Consider the following 6165-nt stretch of genomic DNA (forward strand, 5'->3'; position numbering starts at 1 on the left):
ACTTGTCAAGTTTCAGTCATTATGTGGCTGAAACTTGGGAAATACAGAAATGAATGCGTACTCTCCGTGCTTCCGGACAAGAGACGCTACCACCAATAACAAAGACTGGAGTCATTCACGCATTTATGAAAGAAAAGACACAGAAATATACCATGGGAGGCTAGATCAGGGAGCCTTCATTCGACCTGGAGAACACCAAATCTCAAAATTCTAAGACTAACATTTACTACAATTCTTATACTTTTAAGATATTTTTTGACTCTAGAAAGTAAAGATTGTTGACAAAATGCTGGCCAATATTGTACAGCACAATATTGTGCCATATTACACAGTAGGAAATAAACATAAAGGTTTTCCCCGATGTTTTTCCTATTCCTCTTCACTCTCACCAGTTTCTCTTCCACCATTTATCTGTCTTCCAGGGTTCTTTTTTAAATTTTTATTTGTTTATTTATTTCTGAGACGGTCTTGCTCTGTCGCCCAGGCTGGAGTGCAGAGGCGCGGTTTCGGCTCACTGCATCCTCAACCTCCTGGGCTCAAGCCATCCTCCCACCTCAGCCTCCCGCGGGCCACCACACACTGCTACTTTTTTGTATTTTCAGTAGACAGGGGTACTTTCATGTTGACCAGGTTCAGCGTTCTTTCTTCAACCCAACTTTTTCCTCCACAAACTCACTTAATCCACTCCCCTAGGTTTCAGAATCCATCTCTCTGCTAATTATTGCCAAAATCTAGAACCAGCTCAATTATCCAGCAGCCTGGGGTGGGAGGCTCCACCTGAACAGCCTCCAGGCATTAGTTACTGATGAATTAATTCATCAAGATCCACTTAAAAACATTTTCCTGGCCAGGAGTGGTGGCTCACGCCTGTAATCCCAGCACTTCGGGAGGCTGAGGCCGGTGGATCACCTGAGGTCGGGAGTTCGAGACCAGCCTGGCCAACATGGAGAAACCCCATCTCTACTAAAAATACAAAATTAGCAGGGTGTGGTGGTGTATGCCTGTAATCTCAGCTACTTGGGAGGCTGAGACAGGAGAATCCCGTGAACTTGGGGGGCAGAGGTTGCGGTGAGCCGAGATCACACCATTGCACTCCAGCCTGGACAACAAGAGTGAAACTCCGTCTCAAAAAAAAAAAAAGAAAAAACAAAACATTTTTCTGCTGAAACGGTCAGGAAGTGTTAGGGTGCTTATGGATAAAAGGTAGTTCTTTGCCCTTTAGACTCAGGATTCCTGGGCTCGGGTGTTTCCAGCCTTTTTACCACTAATGACCCTTTCAGTTTCTCCCTGAAAGTTGTGGAGGATTTCTATATAAAATAAAACTGCATTTATTAGCTAATAATTGTTTTATTTTTCCTTTAAAAAATAGAATCCATATCCTATATAACAGCCAATCCAAACTTCTACCCAGCCTGAGTCTACCAGCATTGCCTCATTGTACATTAGAATTCCACTTGAAAGCAAAGCACCAGCTGTTAGGGCCCTGGGAAGCCCGAAGAAAGGTAAAACATGATTAGCATCGGACCTCTGGCAATAATGAAAACACTTCAAAGACTCCTATCACTACTGAGGACCAGGGGTCTGGGACCCCAAGTTACACACCACTGCCTCATTTGATAGAGAGGTGCTAGGGTAATGTCATTTTTAAAAAGTAAACCAATAAAACAGAAGGGTATTATATGCTCTGTAACTGTTAAATCCACCTTATACACTAAGGAAATGCCAAGTGTTAGGCAGTGTTAGGAAACGAATTCTGCAAGTATCTAAAATTGTGTGGTTGTGATTAAAACCTGTTTCTGTAGAATTTTACCTATAAAAATCTGATTTTTGATTGAGGTGACTGAGTTCCCCATCACAAGGTAACCAGCACCTCCTCCAGGCAGCCCTCCTTCTTTCCTGTAATTCTTCCATGCTTCTATCTATCCACGGTGGCATTTAGCACTCTGTGGACTGTTGGAAGTTAGAGGTGGTGTCTTTTTCACTCTTGTCAACTCAGCCCCCAGTCAGGGATTGGCCCAGACCACCGCAATAAATGTGTGTTTTTTTTAATTTATGGAGATCCAAATCCTGTTGAATGGATGGGTGAATGGGTAAATGAAAGAAAGAAGCCGGGCAAGGTGGCTCACACCTGTAATCCCAGCACTTTGGGAGGCTGAGGTGGGCGGATCGCCTGAGATAGGGAGTTCAAGACCAGTGTGACCAACATGGAGAAACCCCATCTCTACTAAAAATACAAAATTAGCCAGGCATGGTGGTGCATGCCTGTAATCCCAGCTTCTCGGGAGGCTTAGGCAGGAGAATCGCTTGAACCCGGGAGGCAGAGGTTGTGGTGAGCTGAGATTGCACCATTGCACTCCAGCCCAGGCAACAAGAGCGAAACTACATCTCAAGAAACAAAAAAGAGAGAGAGAGAGAGAACCAGGAAATGGCAAAAGGAACAGAGGAGCACTTCTCAGTTCTAAGTCAGATGTTCATGTCCTATCTGCAAGTAGGGGAGGGAAAGAACCAACATTTATTGAGCATCTATAATGAGGTCATGCTATGGGCACCCTATTATTTTTATTTATTCTCATAATCTCTCTGAGTTTAGATGCTGTTATTCCCATTTTTACAGATGAGGAAATATTAATAGGATCTGAGAGGTAACTTGTCTAAAATCCCAGGTAGTGAGTAGATCAGTTCAAAGTTAACTTTATTTGACATGTTATTAAATATCCCCCAAAAACAAAATGGCAGAGCTTCATGAAGACTTGGAGAACTATGTCAGTCACTGGCTGGTTCTGCCTGCTCCAAATTCTAGCATCTTAGGTACTCTCATTTATTCTATGTGTCTAGGCAGAATGGCTTTCTCTGCCTTGTTTGTATACATCCCAAACACGGCCTCTCCAGCCTGAGCTTACCACAGAGCTACAGTAATTAAAACAGTGTGGTACTGGCATAAGGACAGAAATATCGACCAATGGAACAGAACTAAGAGTCCAGAAATAAACCTTCACACATTTATAGCCAATTGGTTTTTGACAAGGGTCCCAAGTCCGTTCAATGGGGGAAAGAATAATTGCTTCAACAGATGATGCTGGGACAGCTGGATTACCACATGCAAAAGCATGAAGTTGGACCCCTGCCTCACACCATATTAAGAAATTAACTCAAAATGGATTAACAACCTAAATATAAGAGCTAAAATCATAAAACCCTTAGAAGAAAATTATTCATGACCTTGAATTTGGTAACAGATTTTTTTTTTGAGACAGAGTCTCGGTTTATCACCCAGGCTGGAGTGCAGTGCTGCGATCTCAGCTCACTGCAACCTCCACCTCCTGGGTTCAAGTGATTCTCCTGCCTCAGCCTACTGAGTAGCTGGGATTACAGGAGTGTGCCACCACACCCAGCTAATTTTTTTATATTTGTAAAGACAGGGTTTTGCCATGTTGGCCAGGCTGGTTTTGAACTCTTGACCTCAGGTGATCCACCTGCCTTGGCCTCCCAGAGCGTTGGGATTACAGGTGTGAGCCACTGCACCCAGCCTGGTAATAGATTCTTAGCTATGACAGCAAAAGCACAAGCAACAACAACAAAAACAGATAAACTGGGCTTCGGAAAACTTAAAACTTTTTGTGCATCAAAGGACATTATCAAGAAAATGAAAATACAGCCTACAGAATGGGAAAAATACAGCTAATTCTCATTATTCAGTTATTACATTCTATAAAGTCACATTGAATTAGCAAATCCTGAACACATGCTCCTAGGGTTAGGGTCCTGGGAGCCTCTGGTCACAATATTTTTATCAATCAAAACATCACCATGTTTTGTATTTTTCTGTTTAAAGACATCTTATTTAATACTGTTGATTGATTAACACTGAACTCGTGACCAATAGCACTGTAACTCATGCCTGAATGAAGCTTATCTAACACATATTTTCTCCATAGGGCACATGACAGCCTTCTAATATTTAGAAACAATGACAACACTTCAGCACTACACTTGGGACCATTTTAAACTGCAGAAAGCAGAACAATATGGAAAACACAGCACTAAATAGACTACAAAAGGATGCTTTTTCATTCCTAAGGACACACACACACACACACACACACACATACACACACACTTCTGTACAGTATGAGACCTGAAACAAGGCAAAGCATCTCTTTGGTTGACCTTTGCTGGGAACATTTTTTTTGTCATTCTGTACATATGCAGGAATGACCAAGGAAGTACTATGAATACTGATTTGGGGGTTACAAATACATTTTAATATGTAGGCAAATTTGCATATACAGAATCCATAATGAGGATCAACTTATTTGCAAATCATAATACAGACAGTCCCCAACTTATGATGGACTTAATTAAGATGGATTTACTAACATATAATCCCATGGTAACCTAACCCCATAGTAAACTGAGAAACACATGGATTTATAATTTATGATTGTGACCGGGTGCGGTGGCTCACGCCTGTAATCCTGGCACTTTGGGAGGCCGAGGTGGGCGGATCACCTGAGGTCAGGAGTTTGAGACCAATCTGGCCAACATGGTGAAACCCCATCTCTACTAAAAATATAAAAATTAGATGGGTATGGTGGCGGGCGCCTGTAATCCCAGCTACTTGGGAGGCTGAGGCATAAGAATCGCTTGAACCCAAGGAGGCAGAGGTTGCAGTGAACTAAGATGGTGCCACTGCACTCCAGCCTGGAAGACAGGGACTCCGTCTCAAAAAATAGTAATAGTTTATGATAGTTCAAGTTTATGGTGAGTTCATCAGGGTATTAAATGGATTTTTCAACTTACAAAAATTTTAACTTACAATGGGTTTATCAGGACAAACCCCATTCTAAGTCAAGAAGCATCTGTATCTGATAAAGCTGTAACATCCAGAATATATAAAGAACTAAAACTCAACAACAAAAAGGCAACCCAATTAAAAACTGGGCAAAGGATTCAACAAACTTTCAATATATTCAAAGGAAGATATACAAATAATTATGTGAAAAGATGTGGTTTTGATTTGCATTTTCCTAATGACATTATCACTCATCATTAGGGAAACGCAAATCAAAACCACAATGAGACACCACTTCATACTTACTAGGATGGTTATAATTTTTATTATTTTATTTTTAGAGATGGAGTCTCACTATATTGCTCTCACTGACCTCAAACACCTAGGCTCAAGTGATCCTCCCACCTCAGCCTCCCTGGTAGCTGGGACTACAGACACAGACCATCGCACTGGGCTTATAATAACTTTTTAAAACTAAAAATGAAAGGTGTTGGCAAAAATGTGGAGAAACTGGAATGCTTGTATATTGCTAGTGGAACGTAAAATGGTACAGACGCTTCAGAGAACATTTTGGTACTGTGGAAGAGTCTGGTGGTTCCTCAACAAATTAAACACAGAATACCACATGATTCAGGAATACTACTCCTTGATATACTCAAAAGAACTGAAAATGGGTACTCAGATCCTTGTATACCAATGTTCACTGCAGCATTATTCACAATTGCCAAAAGGTGGGAAAAAACCAAGTTTCCATCAACAGATACACGGATAAACAAAATGTGTGGGGGGGGAAGTGCACATGTACAAACACACACACATAATAAAACATAATTCAGCCATGAAAAGAAACAAAGTCTTGATATATGCTACAACACGGATGAACCTTGAAAACATTATAAGTAAAATAAGCCAGACATAAAAGGGCAAATATTGTAGGATTCTACTTCTTTGAAATATCAAGAATACACAAATTCATAGAGACAAAAAGTAGATTAGAGGTTACCAGGGGCTGGGAGGAATGGGGAGTTATTGCTTAATGGTTCCGAGTTTCTGTCCGGGGTAATGAAAAACTTTTGGAAATAGTGGTGAAGGTGGTGCAGCATTGTGAATATAATTAATGCCATTGAATTTACACTTAAAAACTGGTATAATGGCAAATAGTATGTGATATATATTTTACCACAATGTTTTAAAAATTGACTTTGTTAATAAAATGAAAAAAAAAGGTCACTGTAAACTACTAATCACTACTAACTTTTATTTTGTATTCAAGGTCACAATCAACCAGAAGAGGGTTCTTTTGCTCTGTCAAATAAATATATTTAAAAGCTAGCAAACGTCAGAGAAGAGTTTTATCAGGCCTATAAAAGAGA

Source organism: Pongo abelii, chromosome 7 (genome assembly GCF_028885655.2).
Source record: "Pongo abelii isolate AG06213 chromosome 7, NHGRI_mPonAbe1-v2.0_pri, whole genome shotgun sequence".
Taxonomy (NCBI): Eukaryota; Metazoa; Chordata; class Mammalia; order Primates; family Hominidae; genus Pongo; species Pongo abelii.